This window comes from Siniperca chuatsi, linkage group LG23 (genome assembly GCF_020085105.1).
Source record: "Siniperca chuatsi isolate FFG_IHB_CAS linkage group LG23, ASM2008510v1, whole genome shotgun sequence".
NCBI classification, from domain to species: domain Eukaryota; kingdom Metazoa; phylum Chordata; class Actinopteri; order Centrarchiformes; family Sinipercidae; genus Siniperca; species Siniperca chuatsi.
In genome coordinates, this window is record NC_058064.1 from 12,054,914 (window position 1) to 12,080,275 (window position 25,362).

General features: G+C 38.0%; 1 protein-coding gene and 1 long non-coding RNA gene across 9 annotated transcripts in view; one reads left to right on the forward strand and one right to left on the reverse strand.

The window, feature by feature from the left end:
* LOC122871011 overlaps positions 1–25,362 on the forward strand; it is a 130,986-nt gene that overhangs the window by 102,254 nt on the left and 3,370 nt on the right. The window lies entirely within an intron of this gene.
* Positions 20,056–25,362, reverse strand: part of grm8a (glutamate receptor, metabotropic 8a) — a 308,026-nt gene continuing 302,719 nt past the window's right edge. For 5 of the 8 annotated variants that reach the window (XR_006376766.1, XR_006376765.1, XR_006376772.1 and 2 more), the window contains one exon: positions 20,056–20,469. The gene's annotated coding sequence lies outside the window, so the exon portion shown is untranslated. The remainder of the gene's footprint in view (positions 20,470–25,362) is intronic. The other 3 variants (XR_006376768.1, XR_006376767.1, XM_044185504.1) reach the window with 3 other exon arrangements.

Sequence of the window (25,362 nt, forward strand, 5' to 3'; positions counted from 1 at the left end):
ACTGGTACCTACAGCTGTCAAATAAATGTAATGGAGTAAAAAGTACAATATTTCCCTGTGAACTGTAGTGGAGTAGAAGTATGAAGTAGCATGAAATACAAATACTCAAGTAAACTACAATTACATGAAATATTTACATACAGTACTTGAATAAATGTGTACTTAGTTACATTCCACCACTGGTATACACTCTACTGAGTAACAGTTGAATACACAAGTTAACTTCACAAATATTGTACCATATTTTCTAGACAGCCAACAAATTAACACCCATGACTTTCAGGAAAAGAGATACTTCAAAGACTAAGAGGCCACAGAACCTGATGCTGAGAAGGCCTTGGGGCATAAACACATTTTGGCACCAAGAAAACAGTCTGAAATGAAAATCTTGTCAAGGCTGCAGGACACTGATAAATATTCTCACTGCAATACCTTCTGCAAAACATCTTGTTAACAAGGACATATATAGCCTCTTTCTAGACAGTGACTCATTTGGGAAATGGCTGATTTTGGGTACAGCTTATTTAACATTATTAAGGCAATCCGGATCTTCATGGTCCAGTTTAACAGTAGATGAAATTGAGAGTTTGAGTGCTCACCAGAGTTGAAGTTTGTTGTGACTAAAATGCTGTCAAATTAACAAAAAAGACTGCAAAAACATGTGGAAACAGGAGCCACAATGTCAATTTACTGCAACAACAGTAAATCAGTTACAATAATTTAATCGTTCAAGATATCATTACCACTAAAGTTCCAGACTTTAGTGGAGTTTCTTGTCACTATGTGCACAAAAAGAAAAGATGTCAGCATACTGACATTTGATGCTATGAATTTCAGGTAACATATGACGGGTACTGATGGTAAGTGAATTGCATAAAATTAAAGTTAAGGTGTTAAATGTGTGAATGACGTTTAATGTGGAAAAATGTCTACCGAAAAGGGACCTGAGACACAGAGAGAAAGAAAAAAGAAAGATAAACAGCCCATTTATTTAACCCGAACGACCCAGTCATCACATAGCAGAGATGAACAACTCATCAAATTGTAAGAGCACTCCAATTGAAATCAGCCACACACACACAAACACACACACACACACACTCGTAAGTGGCCCAATCAACTGCAGACTGGGGAAACAATCCTAAGTACTGTAGCATTATTTGCCTCTTGAATAAGTATTTCTTCACTAACAGAGAGGCAGGCAGATAAAGACTCACAACAAAAGCCTGTTATTGATCCGATGTCTGCTGAATCAAATGCATATAGCAGGCAGAGAAAGCCAATTCCCAGAACAAACAAAGGTTTTTCAGTTAAGCTGTCTTAAAAAAATAGCTGGAGATCAATGAAGACTAGTTTTTATTTAGTTAATATTACACTATTCCACGTGACTGCAAAGCCTGCCAAAACATCATCACATATTTAAGCTATTCTAATGACACAGATGTTACATATGGAATTAACCCTTGTGTGGTGTTCGGGTCAGTAAACACTGTCACTTAGTGCACACTGTACAACACACTCACACATACTTAAAGGTTTCAACACTGTTACACTTCAAGCACCGAGAACCTGTCTACCATTTCCCCACACTCTATACCCTCTGTAGTGTGTCAAACTATACAATGTTTTACAAGAACCTGTATAATGTTTTTTCTCATTCTAAACATTGAATTATTTTTCACACTCTACTCCAAATTGAGGGAGAAACGCAATAAATAAATAGCTCTTATGGCTCCTTATCACAATCGATCAGTATAACAAAGAGAATCTCTGCTCAGAGGGCCTTAGAATTTATTTTAGAAGAGAGAGAAGCTAGTGTGGAGGTAGCGTCTTCCACTTTAGAAGACAAAGAATTCTCTGAATATGAGTATCACGTCTCTGTCAAGTCTGACAGCGAGTTTGAAGAAGAGAATGAGATTGACCCTCAGCCAGCCCTAAGACCATGGATGGTGGCTACTCATGTGCAGCACAAAAAATCTTTTTAACTTTTCATCCCAGACACCACCCAGATAATCTTTCTGGACTGCTCTAATTTGTAGGGAAGGTGTGTTTTTGGAGAAAAGTGGAAGGAGAACACGAAACCCATTTGAAAGCTTATTTGGGAGTTCTTATCCTGGCTGGTGTTTTTAGATCAAATGGTAAATCTAGAGAATTCCTATGGGATGCAGAAACTGAAAGAACTTTTCCAGGCCAACAATGTCTCTGGAAAACATTTCCAGAATTATCCGCTTTGATAACCGAGACACCAGACCAGCTTGGCGACAGTGAGACAAGCTAGCTGCTAAACAAAAATTGAAATAAAATAAATCAATTAAATCAATTAAATTAACTCAAATAAATCGAATCACAATATATTAAATCAAATAAATTTGATTTAATTATAATAAATCAATAAAATAAATTAAATTATGTTAAACGTAATTCATATGTTTGATTTAGTTAAGTTAAACTTAATTAAATTAAACTTATATAAATTAAATTATATTAATTTGATTGAATTAAACATAAGTATCAAACTGAATTAAACTGAATTAACTCAAATAAATAACATTTAAAGTAATTAAAATTGGCCCCACTTTTACCAGCGGCAACATTAAAGTGATGCACACATTAATGCATAAATAATGATAATCAAATAATATAATATACATTATTCTAAAATGGGTCATTCTTCATAATGAGTACTTTAACTTTTGGTACTATATATACTATATAATATAATATACTAGTATATTATATTGTATACTATATATACACTATGTATTTTGATGCTAATACTTTTGTACATTTACTTTTTGAATGCAGAACATTTATTGGTAACACTATTTCTACACTGTGGTATTGCTACTTTTACTTAAGTAAAAGATCTTAGTACTTCTTCCACTGAAACATGTATGTATATGTATACGTTTATGTTTATGTATGTGTTTGAGTTAGTAAAAACCAGCATGATAGTTCGACATTTTGGGAATTGGGCTTTTGGCTTTCTTGTAGAGAGTTAGAAGAGAAAATCGGAGCAGGTTAGCATAGCATAAAGACTGGAAACAGGGTGAAACAGCCAACCTGCTTCTGTCCAAAGGTAACAAAATCAGTCAACAAGCACCTCTAAAGCCCACAAATAATACGGCATATTGTTTAATTGTTACCTTTGGACAGAGCCAGCTAGCTGTTTCCAGTCTTTATGCTAAGCTAAGCTAACCGTGTGCTAACCTTAACTCTGGGCAAGAAAGCTAATAGGTGTATTTCCCCAAATGTACAACTATCTCTTTACACTAGATTGCATAGCCTTCAAGCCATTACCTATTAACAGGTTAGCAGGTCATCAAGTTACATAACAAGCCATTCAGTCACTCTACCAGACAGACAAGCATTCGAGTCAGTAAAGTAAACACTCTGGTAGCCATCCAGTTAGCCAGCCAAATATTCAGTAAACTAGACAACAAGCCAGCTAGTCAATCACACAAGCAATCGCTGAATCACCCAGCCATACAGTCTGTCAGCCACAAAGTAGCCTACGTCATTTGGTGGTCAGCCAGGCTCCCAGTCATCCACCCAGCCAAAAATCCCAGTCAACCAGTTAGAAAAGTCACCCAAACAATTGCCGGGCCAGGCATTCCCTCATCCGGTCTGTCAGCCAACCAAATCAGCTTTGCCGCCAACACTGCTACTGGATTCCAAAAAAAGAGAGTGAGCAACAGACATGAGGTTAGCAAGAGAGATGGTGAGAAAACAGAGAAAAAAAAACTAGATAAACAGAGATAGAAACACACCAGAATACCATTCAGCATTCAGAAGCAGAGCCAGCAGGTGATATAGTATTTATTGCATTCATTTGTATGTGTTTGTATGTGCAGGTTTATGAGACAAATTGGATGAGAAAAACAATGAGAAGTGATAATTTGGAAACAGACAAGAAAGCTACTAAAGAGTAATAGACACAACAATAATATTTCATTTTAATAATGGGACTGAATTAGCAAAACTGAGTCGCTACAGTGGAGAGTGGCAATAGATGACACAGGAGGACCTTTGATGGCCACTGTTTCATGAGGCACAATGCTGCCAAAAGCACTTCATCATTATTGCACACATATCTGTGCACACATGCCAATACACTCATCTGCACACACACGACACACAATGATTCTGACAAAATGAAAAAGATAAACACACGCAGCTACACACATGCAGGTCTGTGGAGACATAAAAACTTTGGAATATTAATTTGCTGCCTCATGATAAGAGATGAAGCCTTTTAAATTGTTGGTTGAAAGCCCATTGTACCAGCAGTACCACCTGGGTACTGCTGGCAGTAGTACAGCAGTACCCAGGTCTTTTGTAGGCCTTTTGTCTTATAATAAATTATGCCATAACTGTGTGCGTGCGTGTATGTGTGTGTAATAATAGAATTAAGAAACTGAATGAATCATTAAAACTACTTAACGTTACAGTTTCATATGGCAGCCAGGGGACCAAATATAGAGGTGAGATGGTATAGATCGAAAATTTGGCAGGAAATATAAACACAAAAATAACAGGCAAAGCAGAAGTCTCAGCAAATTTGTGATACGCTTCTCATCACCTCTCTTTTTCACAACCCTATCTCCTTCTGAAGACATTTATATGCAAGTATTCTGCATTATTGATTCATAGCAAACGTTCTGTGCCAGGGGTGGGAGTAGTGTGACACTGATACAGTACAGCACAGCAAAAAAAAAAAAAAGTGTGGAGGATTCAACACCAGCAGCCTAAGGGTTGTGTCTCATCTTAGTACTCAGCGCTTACATTTGTTACATTTATTTAACCATGAACACCAGTTTTAGTTGTCTAATCTAACTGCATTATGCTTTTGTTCCCATTAGTGAATGTTGAAATTGAAAGTCTTTGAATATTAATATTGAACATATCTGCAAAATGTTTACTGCCAATTTGTTGAAGAGAAATGCAATCTGTATGGTATTAAATTTCCCCATAAACATGTTTTGCTGATGCAGAATAGGTTCATATATGAACTTAAATATGTAATGCTAGAGTGAATATATGCATACTTTACTTATTTCTGTTGTCTTGCAGTGGTGGAAGAAGACCTTGAATGGTAATGGATCGAGCTACATTTGATCCATTACTGGAAACTTGTCTGAGCTGAAAACTAGTAGCTGCTTCCACTAAGTGAGTCAGACTGCTAAGTCAGATATTTTGCTTCCAGCTGCTGTCAAGCTGTACATGCTGAGCAGCTCTGGCAGCAGAAACTACTTCAACCTGGGTTACCTCGGTTTATTGCAGTGAAGGGGGGAAACTCACCTTACCCACCACCAATGTGGTTAGCTTAGCTAATGTTACTTTAGCAACAAGTAAAGCTATACTCCATAAATCACCTTGGTACTGTACTCTGTTGTCTCATAACATTACCTGATCTTTATGACAGGTCCAAATGGTTCCACTTTACTTGAGGTCAAGGGAATTATTCGTGACACAGTTATAAAAGCATTTGACAGTGTAATGAAACTTCAATTCAATTAAATTTTATTTATATAGCGCCAATTCATAACAGAAGTTATCTCATTGCACTTTTCCTATAGAGCAGGTCTAGACCATACTCTTAATAATAATATTAGTAATATTAATTACAGAGACCCAAAAAATCCCACCATGAGCAAGAATTTGGCAACAGTGGCAAGGAAAAACTTCCTTTAAGAGGGCAGAAACCTTGGACAGAACCAGTGGCCTCAATGGTGGGCGGCCATCTGCCGATGCCGTGTTAGGTTTTCAATGTCAGCTTACTGACATCTTTTTGACAAGTTCAAATGGTTCCACTATAATTGAGGTCAAGGGAATTATTCATGACACAATTATAATAGTCTCATGACAGTCGTTGTCAAAACCAACCACATATAACAGTATAATGTAATGCTAACACATAAAGCTAAATAGTTTCTTTAAATTTGATAATTAGGCCTGCTATTAGGCCTGTTTATGTTGTTTTCTATTTTCTTGGTTAATGTCAAGTTGTCATAATAAAGACATCTCAAACAATTTCAACTTTGCATTTAAAGTGACATACCTGATCAAATTGACACTTAATGACAACAGGCATAAACCTTCATACAGACTCCTTCATGTTCATGACAGGTGTCATGTCAGTCTTATGAAGCCACCTTCAAATACAGTGTTACCGAATATTTTTATGTCCTCTTCTACTCTTTTTTTTTTTTTTTTTAAGACAAAATGTGGATTTTTTAATTTGAAATGGCCATGGAAGGCAAGGAGTTCATTGACACTTCCCAAAGACTGTTCAAAGTGTAAATAAACTATTCACTTTTTGGAGTGGCAGCAGGGGCAGCAGTCTACATCTTAACATCTGTTCACATCAGATATCAACTTCTCTCTTATGTTTACCCAAACAGTCAAATTAAAACGGAGTAGTATTTTCAGGACATAAACTTATAGTTAAAATCTGTGTCATGAAGCAGCTGATGAATTTTCAGCCTCACAGTCAACTTCTTTTTTAGCGAAGGCCATTAAAAAATTTGGGCTTTTGGCAAACTGTGCATTTTCATCATTTGCCTCATATCTTGTGCCGGTTTGGCATGGCCTTGAGAAGCTGTTGCTAGAGGGAATTAAGAGAGCAGGCTGGTTGAATGCATGGCTGGGGGCTGCAATGTTAGATACTGTAGAGCAACAGTAAGGGACCCCAGGTTGTGGAGACAGGCAATGGGTTGTTTGAGACTTAGTAGTAATGGATTTTGGATCAGAAAGAAGCACATTTAGCTAATGATGTTAACAGTGTGAATATACACATTAATGGTGGCAAAAGAAGACAAGGCCATGATTGCTGGTGGTGGTAGAAGATATGAGGCCATCGTGGTGGCAGAAAACGGGGGAATATAATATAAAAATATCCCACTGCTCTGTTCCGCCAACAGTCTTCTTCTAAACAGCATACAGTAACATAATGGAAGTCAAATAAAGTGAAATTTATTCATTGCCTTTTATCACTGCCTCATCTCATGCCATACATTATACTACCATATCATTCACATACCATGTATCCTAAAGCCATATCATACACATATTTTAGACAATACTACATCACACATTGCATCACAGTTTATACCACTGCCACAGAAAATACTAGTTTCTGATTGGCTGGCATGTGTTTGTCAAAATTGTGTAACAGGACACCTCAGACATAGTTGTGGTAATTGGTTTAGCCATTGTTCAGGCATGTGCAAGGTGTATTAACCTGCAGACATCCATAGCAACAGTGCAGTTGCTAATGCTATTGCTAATAGTTACTCTAACTCTTAACAAACTGACTAACATTTGAATGTGGACGTCGACTTCAACACAGCTTCTCATTTCTTTTTTATTTTTATTTGTGGCCATTCTAAAAGTGCAATAATACATGCAAAAAGTTATTTTCGATGTAAAAAACACCTCTCACCTTTATGTCAGAACACATATCAGGTATTACTGCTTATATAATATGCATGCACACACACACACACACACACACACACACACACACTTACACACCTGGAAGTAGGTTTCAATTAAATTCCAATAGGTGATTCGAAATAATTAATTATTGTAAGAACACAAGTGTCCTGTTGTTTAATGTTTAATCCTGTTGTTTTTTACTTAATTAATACATTTTTCCAGGTTCTGGTTTCACGTAAATGCGACAGAAAAAGAGATTTAGAATGACGATAGGTATTGTATGAAAGCCAAAGTCACAATAATTATAATAATAAACTTTATTTGTTGCGCGCTTTTCATTCAAGAAATGCAGCTCAAAGTGCTTTACTACAAAGAAATTACATGCACTGAGTGCTTCACATGAAAAAAGACATAGAATGACCATTAAAACAGGGATAGAATGTCATTATTAATGTAAAATAAAATGCACTTGATAGTAATAGCAAAATTATTTAAAAATTAAATAATATAATAGAATATATAAAATGCATAAAATCCAGTAAATACAGCTTTTTAAACAAAGTGCATAAGTGCAAAGCAAAGTGCAAAAAGAATGTCAGACCTGTTTCAGGAAAGTCATAGCTAGTAAAAGGCTAAAAGTGAAGAGATACGTTTTTAGCTTTCTTTTAAAAATATTTAGTGAGCTGGCTTCACTGATATCTGCGTTCCATAGCTTTGGGGCACAATTGACAAAGGCTGCATCCCCAATTTTCTTTAAGCTGTTGCTGGGAACATCTAATAAACCAGCAGCAGATGATCACAGTGTTTTTAAAGGTAAATAGTTAACAAGGGAGTTAGCAATGTAGCTTGGTCCTAGCCCATTAAGGGATTTGTATAAAAGGAGGAGGACCTTTAAAATCAATTCTAAATGTTACGGGAAGCCAGTGCAGAGTAGCTAAAACTGGACTAAAGTGCTCTCTCCTCTCGGTTCTGGTTAATAGCTGAGCTGCAGAGTTATGAATGAGCTGAAGTCTCTGTGTTTTACATGCGTTACAGTAATCGAGTTGGCTTGAAATAAAGGCATGAATCAGTTTTTCAGCATCTGTTTATTTGTAAATGGTCACACTTTAGCTATGTAACCAACATTTCAAGACGATTGATTAAGATATCATGGTCAATCATATAAAACGCTGCACTTAGGTCTTAGGGCAACTGAAACCTTATTTTTATCAGAATTTAGTCTGAGGTTGCTGATTATTTTAGTACGAGCAGTTTCAATGCTATGGCATGTTCTAAAGCCTGATTGAAATTCCTCCAGGATATTATTTTCTTTAAGAAAGGAGGTTATTTGCACTGAAACTATCTTTTCAAGTATCTTACAAATGAATGGAAGGTTGGATGTTGGCCTATAGCTGGTCAGTGCATTACCATCTAGGTTGGCTTTCCTTACTAAGGGTTTTACAAAAACTGTTTTGAAGACATCTGGGAAGATGTCCATTTGAAGAGATGTATTTATAATCTTTAGGTCATGACTTGAAACACTGTCGAACACCGACTTAAAATGCTGTAGGTACAGGGTCAATACATGAGGTGGAGGAGTTACACTCAGTGACAGTCTTGCAAAACTCAGTTAATGTAATACAGGTGAATTTTCCCATGGTTACCTGTTTTTAACAGGGTTTGCAGAGGGCATCTGTGTTTACAATACTGGCTCTAATTAAAGGTATTTTGTTATTGAAGAACAATGCAAGTTCTTCACAATTTGATTGAGAAAACTGCTGACGGGTGGGGACAGTGTTGAGTAGCTGGTCAATAGTGGAGAATATATATTCTAGAGTTTCCAGCATTCTCTGTAATAATCTTGGAAAAGTAATCCTTTCTTGCCAGACGTATTGCTTTGTTATAGACAGCCATGGCTTCTTTGCATGTATTACAGTGAACTGTGAGCCTATTTTCCTTCATTTTCTTTCAGCTGCTCGGCAGATTCTCTTCATCTCATTAACACAGTTATTGTTTCACCATGGGGAGATTCTGTCAGTCGACCTCTTTTTAACCTTTAGTGTAGCAGCATTATTTAAAGCAGATGACAAGGTATTGATGAAATCCCTTTTAATCTGTGTAAAGATTAGGTTGACATAAAAAAAACAGTGATGCTCAGAAATAGGTAATTCTAATACTGAAAAAAATGGCTGCAATCCCTCCTTTCCTGTTTTGACTGACTGACTGAAATTGTAGTTTTGAGGACAAGCTTCTATCAGTGTTGCTACACCAGTAGTGCTGTTTAGCTGTTCATAAGCATGTCGGAGTATGTGGAAGAGTAAGAGAGCGAGAGAGAGAATTAATGAAAGCAACACTGATAATGTTGTTAAGGTTTTCTTTTATTCATCCTCAAGTTATATTATTTCTACAGTCTTGACGTCTTGTCAGGGTCTCTGGCTCCTTGATAATTGTGTCCAGTTGTCCCACAGGGCTGATTCTAAAGGGCTTTTATTCAGCAATAACACAATTTCCTTATCTAGGGAGTACAGATGCTCACATGACAATTATACACACAAACACAAACGCACTGACACAAATACACAAATTTGCTCATATTGCATTATGCTTCCGCAATGTTCACAAACACATTAACAGCAATGAAAACACTGAAGTTCCCACGCATGTGGTATACAGTATAGGCTTCTACATGATGACACACATACATAAAAACCACAGGATTAAACTAAATATCCCTGATTATTTAGAATCTCCATAGCAACAACTAAGCATAAGAACAGTGTCACTTAGAAATAACTGTCTGGACAGAGAGCTGTCACTCATGTTGTATTGTTGTTGTGTCTTTATACAATCAAATGAAGGACAGATACAGGGTGTGAACCTGTGTGGGTATTCATTACCATAAATAATAAAAGATATCATAGATGCAAATTACAGGCTTTGTTCTTAATTAATATCTTCCAGAGAAAATGCACCTCCAAAACTGAGTTCACACATGAAGAGTTTTCTACAGAAATGAAAAAGATGAAGTGAAACTTTTCCCCTTTTTCATCAAATCTCTGTGAGGACATGCCCAACTATAGCATGTTGAATCTTAGAAGAGTAGTTTGACCTTTTGAGAAATAACGCTTATTTGCTTTCTTCCCAAGAGTTCAGTGAGAAGACTGATGCCACTTTAATGTCTGAACGGTAAATATGAAGCTGGAGCCAGCAGCTGGTTAAATATGCTTGACATAAAGACTGAAAACTGGGGGGAAACAGGTAGCCTGGCTCTGTCCAAAGGTAACAAACTCTGCCTACCACTGGTTGCCTGGCAACTGGTCCCACCAAAGAAACAGTCCGGCACATAACCCCGTAAAACAGCAAATTGTCATTTTTACACTTTGGTTTTTGTAATGATTAAACAAGCTAGATATAATGTGTTTGTTGAGCTTTAGAGGTGCTTGTAGGACAGAGCCAGGCTAGCTGTTTCCCCCTGTAGAGTCAAACTCTTTGCTAGCTGGCTGCACGCGGTAGTTTCATATTTACTGTACAGACATGACAGTGTTATCAATCTTCTCACCTAACTCTCAGCTAGAAACTGAATAAGCATATTTGCCCAAGTGTCAAACTATTAATTTAAGTAAACTTTATTTGAATTTTTTTTATAATTCATGTATATGTCATGCCATGTCAAGTTTATTTATAAAGCCCAAAATCACACATTTGCTTCAGAAGGATTTAAAATCAGTACAACATTCAACTATCTCTGTCCTTAATCCTACGATAGAATTAGGAAAGATTTCTCCGAAATATTCTCCTTTAATGGAAGAAATAAAATGTATCCTTAACATCATTAGTTCGTGGCATCAGGAAAAAAAGTATTGAACAGATATGAGTAAATTCTCTGGCTCAAAATTGTTACAACAAGAAACCCATTCAGGCATTACATAATGTATGGAGAAATGACATGTTTCAAAATATGACTTTTTACATTCAACTCAATTTAATTCATTCACATTAATCTAAGATGAGTTATAGTAATTGTCACGTTTGCAAACAAATGTTTTATCACAATCGGTCTGACTGACATGCAGCAAATGGTAAAAAATAAAAGGGTCAAAAAAGCGCTTGCATTGAGCTTGTGAAGAGTTTAAATTAATGTATTGTATGGGCTTGATGAGCGCTTTAACTACATGAGCATATATCAGCTAATGAAAATTGGCTGGTCGAGTGCTTTTAAATAATGTTGAGTAGAAGCTCAATGTGAGTATTTCATAGGAACATCATAATTATACACTTAACCTCAGGGTTGAAAGAGAGGAAAAGTGTGTGTGTGTGTGTGTGTGTGTGTGTGTGTGTGTGTGTGTGTGTGTGTGTGTGTGTGTGTTTGAGTGTGAGACAGCATTTGTTTGTAAAATTAACAGTAAGACAAAGAGGGGAAAACAATTTTGAGTTTGAGTTTTCGAGCATCAGAGAAACCTCAGTGGTGCCTTTTATTAGGCTTTACACATCTGAGTGTGTTTAAAATGTGTGTGTGTGTGTGTGTGTGTGTGTGTGTGTGTGTGCGGTATGCACCTCATAATTGGAATTTGATGTCGAATGCACACATTTTATAGGGCTTGAATTCTGTGTGCTTATGTGTGCATACACTTTATCCCTGTATGTATAAGTGTAGCTGAGAGTACTGTATAGAACTGTAGAAATGTTTGTGTATTGTATGTAATTTGTTGCTTTCATGCTGATTTCTGCTCCTCTCCAGTGGTTTCCTCTCAGCAGTGGACTAACCCCACTCGTGCAGAGCTGTCAATCAAAAACAGTTACACACACACATGCAAGCACATACACACACACATATATATTCATACACAGCACAAAAAACCCCTGGAGAAACACTAAAGCTCATACACGTATACACACTGACTTGGTCAAACAAGTCACACTGGTGTCACTGGCACAATCCTAGTGTGTCCAGGCCCAAAGCTTCCCTAATCAACAGGTATGTGACAGTAATTGTTTTCCTCCTCTCTACTCCATATTCTCATACAAAACAATATAACAAAATTTAAATAAACTTCTCATTTTCATGTAGAGAAAATTCATTCTTGCAAATTTCATTACCAACTAATTTACTTTTTTAATAATACTTTTATTCCTTATACTCTCCTGGTTCTTTAATCCCATTTTCAAATTCCCACCCCATCTTCAGGCTGCCCTTTCTCATTGGTCTGAGACAATATAATTTCTACTTATAGTATACAGCCATAGGATTGGGAGCACAAGTCGGCCTGATAATATTTTTCCAGGCCTCTAGAATTCAGCTGATTTAGCAGTGTCTCCTATAATTGCCTCGGGTATAAGAAAGATACGGGGGGTATTCTTGAATTACAGCAATCTATTAGCTTTTTTTTTCGTTCAAAACCTAATTGAACTAAATTCTGAAAAAAGAGCTGAAGCACCCGGCGGAGCAGTATAGCACACTTTTTATTACTGTAGAAGTCACTGATTCAAATACTGTATAGCTGACAGCCTTGATTGCTTTAACTTCTCCATGTGTCTTTTCTACATTGTCTTGTAAACCAGAATTAAAAAAAAAAGTATACAAAAATGTCAGCAACAAACTAACAAAGGTTTATTTTCAAGAGTTATGTGAGTGCGTAGTCATAGTTTCAAGTTTCTGGAGACTGTAAACATCAAACACGCCTTTTACTCCAGGAGTAGACTTGTTTTTATTTTTTCGGCGGTGGTAGTTGTTAATTTGCATATTTAACCTTCTCTCTCGCTCCATCTTTTTCTTCTCTGTGTATCATGTCAAATCAAATCAGACTGAGAACAGCAAACAAGTCAGCATTCCATTTACTTAATGAGTGATGCTGGTGGCCCACTTCCATATTAATAAAAATCATATGCTAATTACTGTTTTGAGCCAGTTAATTAAAAATAAGTGTGCTAACAAGTGTTTATTTACCATACTCAACTGAGTCTAAACAGGAGGCCAAGAACATGCTCGCATGTCAAAAATAGTCCATCCTCATTAGACAAAGATCTATCAAACTTTAATGTGGCTACACTGGTCAGTCACAACACATAATATGCAGGGTGAGTCTGCTTTATGTTCTGGGTATAAAGCTGCAAATTAGTTGGACAGCAGTTTGTTTGCCTTGCTTATTCATTAGCGGATAAACAAAATAATTCAGACATTTACATATGTAAAGTTTTTTAGTGGATAAATTTGACTTTTTAACATGTATTTATAACTTTATATATCTTGTATTTTTTTCCTTTTATATTTTTTATAATCACTAATACACTAGTCTTTTAGCACACCTCATTGCATTTAATCACACATATTACTAATGTTTGTGACAAATAAAGCGTGGAATCCTTAAACCTTTGTATGTATCACCTACCTTTACAGTATACATAACTACAATTAATTGCACTTGGTAGAGGTATGGATTTGAATGATTTTACTGGCTAAACTGATAATTGTGGTGGTGATAGTTGGCAACTTCATCCCCTGCCTTAAAAAGTAAATGAATCCATTCATTTAATCATAAGTGTTTTACTTACTTACTGTTAATCATCGTTGGAAAAAAGCCTGACCTCCACACCCTTACGTTCTGCCTCTCTACATGCAGTGCATCCGGAAAGTATTCACAGCGCTTCACTTTTTCCACATTTTGTTATGTTACAGCCTTGTTCCAAAACAAGGGCTTCTGTCGGGCCACTCTACCATACAGGCCTGATTGGTGGAGTGCTGCAGAGATGGTTGTTCTTCTGGAAGGTTCTCCTCTCTCCACAGAGAAACACTGGAGCTCTGTCAGAGTGACCTTCGGGTTCTTGGTCACCTCCCTGAATAAGGCCCTTCTCCCCCGATCGCTCAGTTTGGCCGGGCGGCCAGCTCTAGGAAAAGTCCTGGTGGTTCCTGTCTCAGAGTTCTACAGACAGTTCCTTGGACTTGATAGCTTGGTTTGTGCTCTGACATGCACTGTTAACTGTGGGACCTTTATATAGGCCGGTGTGTGCCTTTCCAAATCATATCCAATCAACTGAATTTACCACAGGTCGAGTCAAATCAAGTTGTAAAAACATCTCAAGTATGATCAGTGCAAACAGGATGCACCTGAGCTCAATTTTGAGTGTCATGGCAAAGGCTGCGAATGCTTATGTTTTTATTTTTAATAAATTTGCAAAGATTTCAAACAAACTTCTTTCACATTGTCATTATAGGGTTTGTTTGTAGAATTTTGAGGAAAAAAAGGAATTTAATCCATTTTGGAATAAGGCTGTAACATAACAAAATGTGGAAAAAGTGAAACGCTGTGAATACTTTCTGGATGCACTGTATACGACACCCTGCTGCATTGATTGCACTGAACGATGGCTCTGGACGTAAATCGTGAGATGTGGAATTGTCCAATATGAACTTCATTTCTAGAGATACTGGGCTGGAATAAACACACATCAGCTCCTATTTAGTATGTTGGGCTGCCTCCTCTATATTTGTCTCTGTGTGATGTCTTAGGTCTGCTAAAATATAAGTACAAAAGTGATGGGATGGGAAACACTGTTAGTATTTAGCTGTACCCAGGTCAGACGAGCACAGTTGGACCTACTTGTTAAGACCTGGCTGACATGTCATTGAGGCCTCAGATATATCAGATATAAACTATCATTCACATTACAGGCAGCTTGGAAAGCATTTTATGGTATCGTGAATAGTGCACCAAATGCATAAACATGAAATATTGAGGCCAGTGTTTTTTCAAACGCGATTATGGTAATCACCATTGTTACCCTTAATTGCAGCATAAAGGCCAAAGTATACAGAATTAGCAGCATGTTATTGCAGCAGTGATTATGGAAATTAACAGAATTACAATCAAGCTCAGATTGTTTGCTGAACGCTTTGATCTGCACTGTAGAATATGTAGCTGTAACATTCATATGTAAACACATCAAACCGACTAGTCTTTTGTGTTTCTGTGTGCAAAAAATGTTGAGTTTTGGTGAGATGCTTTTGTGTTTTGGTGGTTGAACCTTCAATCTTCATATACATTGTGCATTTGTCAGTATGTTTAAATGTGCAGTAAGAGAGAATGATGCAGTGATATTTGGAATGCAAACATGATTTCCATAAAACTAATGTGTGCCTGTGTTAAGGGTGTGTACACAGTAGGATTGCATAAAAGTGTGCATGCATATGTGTTTTTGTATGCTTGCATGTGTGTATGAATTAGTGATGCAGCTAAAAGCGATATTAATGGCTACAGTGAGCCCCAAAAAAACCAAAGGCCACATGGGGAGAAATAAAAGCCTTCAGAAAACAATCATTATGAATCCAGCAATGAAAACACCAGTGTATGCCAATCCTCAGTTCAGTTCTCTGCATTATTCATTCACTGACAGCAAAACAAATATTAACATAACAAATATTAACATCAGTTCCCACGAGACATTCATACCACTCCAGAACTAAAAAGGGCAATTTAACAGCACATTTGAAACTCAACTTAAAGGAATATTTATGTCAGTACAGAAGAGGTGCAGAGTGTTTCAGGGGAAACCAGCAGAGATGTTGAATTCACCTTGTACTTAATTCAGTTTAAGCATATTACCCAGGATTTTCCAGTAATTTCTAGATTTATGTGATATCTCAAATCTAAAAAATGGTTCAAGATTCAAGTCAACTGACATTTTTCCTGATAATGAATATGATGCTGATTTTATAACTGAGCATATTTTAAGGAAATTTAGGTACATCTTTTGATTTTCTAAAACTGCCATCATTAGCATATTAGAAATCTCATTTCGGTGTTAATTTTTGTACTCAATTTCTTTAATTAAAAAAAGGTTGAATTACTGTATACAATACCTTTTAGTGTTATTTGTGCTCAAAGACATTGACAAGACAGTATAGAAGATCACATAAAACACATCAGTCATGATGGGTCAAAGCCTATTTTAAAATTGAATTTCACATCGTCATTTACGTGTTAAATGAACAATGAGATCAAGCCTGTACATCTTTTTTGTGGAATTTCCAAACACTGAGGCATGAACTAACTGAGGTACAGGTCAGGTCTCTTGACACTTACTATATTCTCATACAATCACTAATTAAGCAAGACACAATGCTGTTCTGTAGTACAAAAACAATCTGTGATGGTAGTTATGAAATACGTGCTGTCTTTCCTTTCATTGTATCCGTCTGGCTCCACAGGGATTATTTTCTTAGTCGGCCGGTCTTTTGTTTCCTCAGTGATCATCAGGAGAGGCAAGAACAAAAAGAGGAGATGACCCTTTTATTCTAAAATTACAGATTAAGATTTCTACCACACTCAGGGAAATTTCTGCAACTTTGTGTCTCCTGTTTCTACCTTTTGTCTGTCATATCCATGAGTCTTACAGTATTGATCCATAGCTGCATTAACTTGTACCTGATTGCAATGAAACTGAAATATCTATCATTTATTAAGCGTGAGCTGCATGGCTCGGTGTCGCTGTCGGTCAGTTGGTCCACCACATTGGTCCAGACTGAAATATCTCAACCCTATGTTAACTATTTGATGGATTACCATGAAGTTCGCATTTGTGGTTTTGAGTGAAATGTCTAATTATTAGATGGATTGCCATGAAATTTGGTACAGACTTTCACCTTTCAACTCTCTTTTCAACTCTTAAGAGTGTCTGTAATAAGGCCCCATTAACTAAACCACCTCCAAGTATCATGAGAGACACGTTTAAATTCAGTATAAATCAAAAATACAGGTCTTCTCAAGCCTGTGTATAAAATGGAATGGAAATAAAGGTTGCACGAGGACAACCATGTAGCACAGGCAAAACTAACAGGTGGCATAGAGATGTGTAAATTTTTACTTGTAAAACATTTATGGCCAGCATACTCAAACAATACAAGGTGTTTCCTATCAAATTGAAAAGATGTAAATTATACAAGAGGAAGTAACGTGAAGTGACTGCAGTGTTAGCAGAGACATATTTTAATCCCATGGGTGAATATAATCCAACTAAACCACCTCTGGATATGAGATGCATTTTACAGTGGTGCCAGGTGCAGAGGAAACCTGTTGAGTCTGTCAATCTGTCTCCTCTTCTGCCTTCCCAATCGTCTTACTGTGTCTCTTCTCTCACTCTGCCTACCTTCGTCTATCACCCAGTCTTTCTCACTCTCTCGTTTCCCCATCTGCCTTGTTACCTCGGCTACAGGGATCAAATCCTCAGGTTTAATTGTCTCCTGCCCTTTGGACGTATCCATGCTCCCAAACTGGCAGGACGTTACTGGGATTTTAGATCCTTTTTAAATCCTTTACCCTTTTAAAACATTAATTCATAGGGGCAATGTTTAAGCCATTCCGTGATATCCCTTGGACATCCGCAATATAGCTCAGCTTAATACATTATTTAATCCCTCCATTATGATAAGGATAACACAGAGAAGACGGACACAGAGTGGCAGAAGAGCGAAAGGAAAGGGGGAGAAGATGGAAGTGGAAGAAAGAAAGGGAGGGCTCAACCTGACATGTTACTGGCTGGTCTGACCCTCTTTGATAGCACCGGTGTAATGGTTGACCCCATAAGAAGAAAGTGGGTGGGGGGATAGAGTGAGAGTGGGAGGACTAGTGTTTGACATGAGTTTGACCCCTTTCAGGGAGTAATTGGCTACAGCCTTTTCTTACACAGAGAGATTAAGGTGGGAGAAATGTGATGGCAATAGGAAGAAACAAAACAACAATAGAGCAAAAAAGAGAAGCAAAGATGGTAAGAGAGACATCTGAGTGTGACAGACAGGGAGGGAGAGATAAAAAAGGTGGGTATCTGCAGATCATTATGCTATCAGCCTTAACTTTCTTCTCTTTTTACTGATTTTATCATAATGGCCAGTTCAGACAGTCAGGCTGCAGGAGATCCTGAAAATGAGCCAATTTTGGCTCTATTCAGGCAGTAAGAAAGGGTTCTGAATAAAAAAAGGATAGTGCACTGACTGAAAGAGGAGGGGATAGTGAACAAATAAATAAAAGAAAAATGAAAAAAAGAAGAGAAAGGTCTACACTGAATATAAAAGTAAATAACACTGAAAAAGTTTCAATTAATAAGGGAGCCCATACTAAACCCTCAAAAACCGGAAATACGTTACACAAGCTGGCACTTGACTATTCACAACTAATGCAAGTGGGGGTATGGGGATGGGCCCAATGTCTCACTGGTACCTGAGACAACAATGCAGGCCCTTGGATATTTTTAACATAGTGCTGTTCGGTCTGAACAGCCACTTTGCATGGGGCAGTCCAGCCAAGCAGTCCTTTTTAACATAAAATATCACCTAACAATAACAAAGTAACAACGAGGGAACACACACAAAAAAAAACCACATTCTAAATTTGCTTTCACAGCTGCAGTTCAGTTCCCTTGGTCTGGACAAAATAAACAAAAAGTGAATCGACCTTTTCCTTTTTCATTTGGGTTCACGCTGACTTACTGCAAACCAGGAATTTGTAAACACAACATACATGACAGGTAAATCATGGCATCCTGCATTGTCAGTGCATGAGGAAAAATCTAAACAAATTTTATTCCAGTGATTGACAGCTAGTCATACTGCACTTCACTGCATTTGAAAGCATTAATTATCTTCTCTAATGGTAACAAAGAGCTCACAACAAAATTGTTGTTTATGAACATCATTAGTCAAGCCTTCAACTTGACCTTGTTTGTTATTAACAAATGATGGACAGATAAACAGAGGTTTAAAACGAGGCATCTTGTACCAGAAAAAAACACCTGTTTAAACCCATTTTCTCTGCCTTAGTATTAGGGGAAAAGCCCTCACATTTATGTGCTGATGTTCTCACCTGTTACCATGGTAACCCAATTGCAGATCATGGATAACTATACAGGGCATAACTAGCTTCATACATGTCACTTTGGTTTGCTTTGAGTTCTCACCACAACCAAACTCCACCAGAGTTTAGTCCCAGGTCAAATCAATAAGAGAGAGAGAGTGGGAGAGAGAGAAGGGTCAACACTGATGTTTGCAAAGAAGGAAAGAGAAAATTAAGGAAAGAGGGAGAACAGAAAGAAGCAGAGGAAGCTAGAAAGCAGAGCATAAAAAAAAGCAAAGTAACAAAGAGAAACCACTGAGCGACAGACAAAGGGTGAGAATACAGGGATAATAGCTGAGAAAATGGTCCCGCAGTCCAAAGCAAACTTAATTGGATGGTTGGACACAGCTAATATGGTAGCTTACTCTATTTTGGACTCTTCTGTTCTCTCTGTTCCCTGAAGTTTGTAAAGGCACAAACAGCACAAATTCGGCTGTCAAAGGTTACCAAAGGGTACTTGTGATAACGCAATGCAAATTTACTTCAACTCCGAGGGCAAGTCCACTGATGGTGTAGGAGAATCAACTACTTTAATCACATGATTACACTTTAATACTCTTGTTGGGGTACCACCTGGTAAACTGGGAAACAAGACTGAATTAATTAAAACTCAATCTTAAATTGATCAGTCTCTTAAGAAGGATTGAATTCTTTTCGAAAGATTGGCCTTGTCTTCTGCTTCAAAGAAAACACACAGACGACTTCTTACTGATTAAATGAGGACATTTATTTATAGCTAAATGCCTAATAACAAACAGATGAGTACAGATATGGAATGATGAGGTAAACCTTAAGTTATTGGCGAGGTATGTGATTTGATTATAAAAACGACTGCAAGACGCTAATGAAACGCTAGGACAATTAACTTCTCTAAATGGGAATTAATATATTTTCAACATCAACTCTTTATCACAGCAAAACCATGGTTTAACCTACTGTTTTGAAGCGCTGGCTTTCCAGAGTGGTGTGCAGGGCTGAATCCTCTGTGCAGAGGAAGGTGCCGGCGGCATGTCTGCCTGTGGCTCAGACTCCGTGATTTAGGTCACTCGCAGGTGACTCCATTAAGGCAGTTGGTCACTGAGCTGATGAGGTCTCCTGGCCAGTCTGGCGGTCTCGTTTCAGGGCCGATGGCAAAGGTCCGGTCCAAGTCGCTGTTAAATTGTGAACAGACCTTAAGCGAGGAAAAGAAAACAAATAAATACGTATTAAGAAACTAAGGTAAAATAAAACAACCATTGAGCTCAAACGTGAGGGCCAGCCTAGAGCTGCTATGTCAGTGAAAGTGGTTTTGTCCGTCAGTAGGTGGCAATGCTGTCAACTGGTAAACAAGAGGTTAACTCCCTGAATTAATAACTTGCTCATTTCATGTCCTACAAAAATAAAAGTTGGGTTACACATCAAGGAAACGTGCTGATTAATGTTAGCTGGATTACTGATTGGTTATATAGCTAATTCACATTAATTCAGATTTGGGTTACAAAGTAAGAATATCACAGTTCTTTCACTTAGGAATGCACTTTTATGTGTGTGTGTGTGTGTGTGTGTGTGTGTGTGTGTGTGTGAGACAGATAAGGGAGAAGATGTTTTTTAGTTTTTCCTCTATTAGTTAAACTAATGCAGAGAGTCAATTTATTATCTTTAAATTTTGCTGTTGCTCCTTGACAAGACATGTCTTCCTCCTGGGGTGGAAAGTTCTGGTCTTGTCTGGCAAGCATCCACATTGACACCTTTACTGTTTGAGAGGGGAAGAAGTCAGTTTGCAGATCCAGAGGTCTGAGCAGAGTTTATTCAAACCTCTCCCCATGGAATTCCACCAGGTCGTAACAATGTTGCTGTGTGTTGGTGAACCATGCTGCCCGGTGCATGAGCGCACACTGTAATACTCTTAATGAGGGCAACAAGACAATTGCAGAGGTAGAGAAACGAGACGAGAAAGATGTACATAAAGGGAGAGGTAATACAGAAAACTGGAGGGCAAAGAGGGATGAGACGCAGAGAAGAAAGACAGCGAGGGAAGAGAGAGATTGGCGAGGGGTGAAAGAGACAAAGCAAGGAAAGAAGGAGGAAATGAGACAGAAAAAAGATACAGCACGGTAGAGAATAAGCATGGTGGCAAGAAGATTGAGGGAGAGCGTGAGAAATGCAACGGCAGGCGAATGAACAAGCGAGTGAGGACGGAGGAGTGTTGAGAGGAGAAGACGTTGGCGGTGTACAGATTTCTCCTCCATTACATTCTGAAAAGAGAGAAACAAGGGATGCAAGGCAGAGATAAGACGACGTTGATTAAAGAGGCACTGCCAAAGAAAAGAGGCCCTGTATTTAGCATTCTCCTGGCACTGTGGAGGCTTATTTTCATGTCCTAGTTTGTCAAAATGAGAGGGAGCCAGAGGGTAACGGCAGAGGAGACACAGGCAGCAAGCACACAGAGATAGCCATGGTATGTGATTGAGACAGAGAAAGGGAACAAATGCAAAGCAGACTGAGGGAGCGATAGAGAGAACGAGAGAGCACTTCATCTAATTATCAAACCCTTGACATAATTTCTCTGCCACACGCCATACTTCAAGGGACAAAGTGTAAAATCACATTGTTACGCGCAGATGTTGACAATTACATAAGAAAAGACCCTATAATAAAAGATATGCTGCTTTTTTTGCCTCAGTGGCACTGTGTGTGGTCGGCAGCCTGGTTTTGATTAGACTTGCGGGCAGAGAGAAGGTTTTTAGCCTGGGGTTCACATTAACCACATGTTATGTTCATTCCTCAATACTCTGTTGTCCTTTTTTGTCTGTTTTGCTTGTAATTTCTGTTCTTTCTTATTTGTCCAATTTTCTAGTACCTTCTCCTTTTTTTCCTCCCCTACTGATACTGTCTCCTAAAAATTATGTTCACATACAAGTTGTTTGGATTAGTAACAATTTTAAAGGAAATGTAACACCGCTTGTATTACTTTTTCTTTTTTTAATCATAAAACATAAAAAGGAAACATTTATAAAGCATCTGCAAACTGTTTACTGCCAATGCATTTCATTGCTCCTGGAAGTTAAATCCTAATTAACATATTCATGGTAATGTTTAGGCAACTCAAAGCACTTTAGCAAAGGTTAGGGGGAAATTGCTCAATGCAGACTTTTTTATTATCTAACCCTATCAATTCCATGCAAAACATTTGTTGCACTATTCCCATTTAAAAGCCTCTAATAGTCTCCTATTAGCTTCAAATATAGATGTATTGCACATTGTAATTTTCAGGATATTCCCAGGGCTATTTGAAAACAAAGAAATATTTGAATAGTTGCACTCAGTATTTTGGATGGATTTTATATTGTTATATATCATTTATGTTCGCCTAGAAAAATCCATTAGAAAATGAACTTATTAGGATTCTGAAGGTGTCAGATACAATAGAACAGTAATGTAGTAAATCTGTTGATCTAGTAAAACTATAAGCTTACAACAGTATCATAAACATTGATTGGCAAAAACTGCAACAGTAGACCTTAACTCAAAGTAAGCCTTTACTCAAGTCAAACCATGCACTAATTTCTGACTTCATAGGGGTCAAAGGTCAACACCGTGAAAATGAATGAGTCATAACAACATCATAAACAACAGGTAACATAGGCTACTAGTTATAATAGTACCAGTGAACTCTTTACAGCCCTTTTCCTTATTTCACAACCGAGCAGGATAGCTCATTTTTGCTTGTAGAGAACAGGACTGACATCAAGATTCACCAACCACTTCATGTGTAAGCCTCACTTAAACAATAGTCAGATAGGCTTAACCAAAACTAGAATGTTTCCCTAACCATAATCAAGTGTTTTAGCAGCCTAAAACTAACATCAGGGGGATGCAGGACACAAACCCTGCTCTTTGGTGTCAAGGCCCTGACCTCTTTCCTATGGATTGCCAGTAAATCCAGGCAGCAATTACATTTCCTCCCAAATGTATTCAACAAAGCAAATTAGTAGTATATAAACATAGTGTAGGAGATCACTTTTTCTTCTATTCCCACCTCTGTCCTCACCTCTCTTTTTTTGCTTTCCTCTCCCCTCTCTTTCAAACCTCTCTCGCTTCCTCTCATATCATCTCTTCTCCCATCTCCACTTCACTCCCCACCTCTCTTCTCCTCTTCTATCATTTTCCATTGCAGTAGCTCTTCTCTCCTCCCCTGGTGCTCTGTCCTCTCCCCTGCTCTCCTCCCCTCTGTGTGCCGCCTGTAGGTGGCATAGAGGCATGTCAATTGGCACAGAGTGCAGGAGAGTGATCTGAAAACCCATTTCTGCTCTACAGCCGTCATGAAAGACTCCGCTGTCATATCCCCTCGATTCCACCACACTCCTCTCGCCTTTCGCTCTTTTCGCTTTCCATCACCCCCGCTCATCCTGTCCTCTCCTCACTCCAATTATCTATTTTCACTCCCTCCACTTCTCTACTCTCTTTATCTCTTGTCACCCTCCTTTTTTCCTCTCGACTCTCTCCTCTCACACATATACCTTCTCATTCTTTTCCCCCTTTATCTCCACTTTCTCATCTGACGTTCACTCCTTTGTCTCTCCTTCCCTTGTTACCCCTTCATCATTTTGCTCCTAACTTCCACTCTCCTCTCCTCTCTTGCCCTCTCCTCTTCGTGGCAGTTGTCAGATTATTTGCCTCCCAGGCAGTGTGTATTAATAACACTGTGCCATTTGTACTCATGGACAGGAGGAGAGGAAGTGGGGACAGGGAGGCTGAGGGGAGATTAGGAAAAAAAGAGCAAAAAAGACAGGAGAGATGAGTGGGGACACAAAATGCCACAGACAGTGTCCAGGTTGACAGGTTGTCCTGTGCATTCCCTCACATATAAATATTCATTCATATGAACCAAATTGTTGATACTTAAAAGTAAAGAATAAGGCTGGGGGTTTTCTATAGTTTTTTGTCAACAAATATCATGGAAAATCCAAAACCAACAGTGTGATAGTCCATCTCTCAATAATTTCTGACTTCCCTAAACTATAGTTTGTATCAGAAGTTACTCAGTATAGTAAATAGTGCATCTGTTGGGGACTATTTGGATTAATACCTGCGGATTAATACACATTTGGTGCGCTATGGTGAGTTCCATCACAATGAAGGAACACGTGACCCAGTGCAACAGTGTGGCTCATTGATGTGTTTTTAATAGAGTTTGGACAACAGTGGAACTCTATGGCAAAGAGGAATAGGTGACTGTAAATTTGCAGATAAAATCCGGTTGCAGAGTCTCAAACAATAAAAAAAATAAATAAATAAAGGCCAGTCACTAATAAAAGCCTGGTAAGAAAAGAAAAACTTTGAGGGGGTGGAATTACTTGTAGCCTACTACAACAGCTCACATGGTAAATTTAACATTTCCACAGCACTAATCCATCAGTACAAAAACAGATTAACAGAAATAATGTTTTCATAAGTTATTTCAGTAATTTCTTCTTTCCCACACTCCTGATGTTAAGCTACCATCAACAAAACTCAACACTTCCTGATGATAAAAGGAAGGCTGAAAGGCTTTTAATGTGAAAATTCTGGAGGAAGTGCTGAGTTTCATTCATAATAAAAAAAAGGACATTCAAACCAATCACTGGTTCTAGATAGGGCCCCCCCCCACACACACACACACACACACACACACCTTGTTCTCTTCCCTCCTTTCCTTCAATGGCAGCACTATACCTTCATGTTTCCTGTCCGCGTGCCTGCCCATTCATTCGTTCACTCTCCTGACACCTAATGGGGTGCTGTTGCTATGGTAACGCAGGACGAACATGCTTGCATTCCAGTAGGAGAAAGACGAAAGCTTGTCAAGTGTCTCTCTCACTCTTTTTCACACTCTGTTTCACTTGTACACACTCTCTAGCGTCAAATTCAGACACACTTTTTACATGAATGTGTTGCAAAAGTACATGACACAATGTATAAAGAAAAGGGACAATGAAAAATGAGAACATATATTAACCCAACATTGATTAATCTGATGATAAATAATTTATGACAGTATTAAGTGGAATGGAAAGCATGCATATATGCATATATACATAAAATG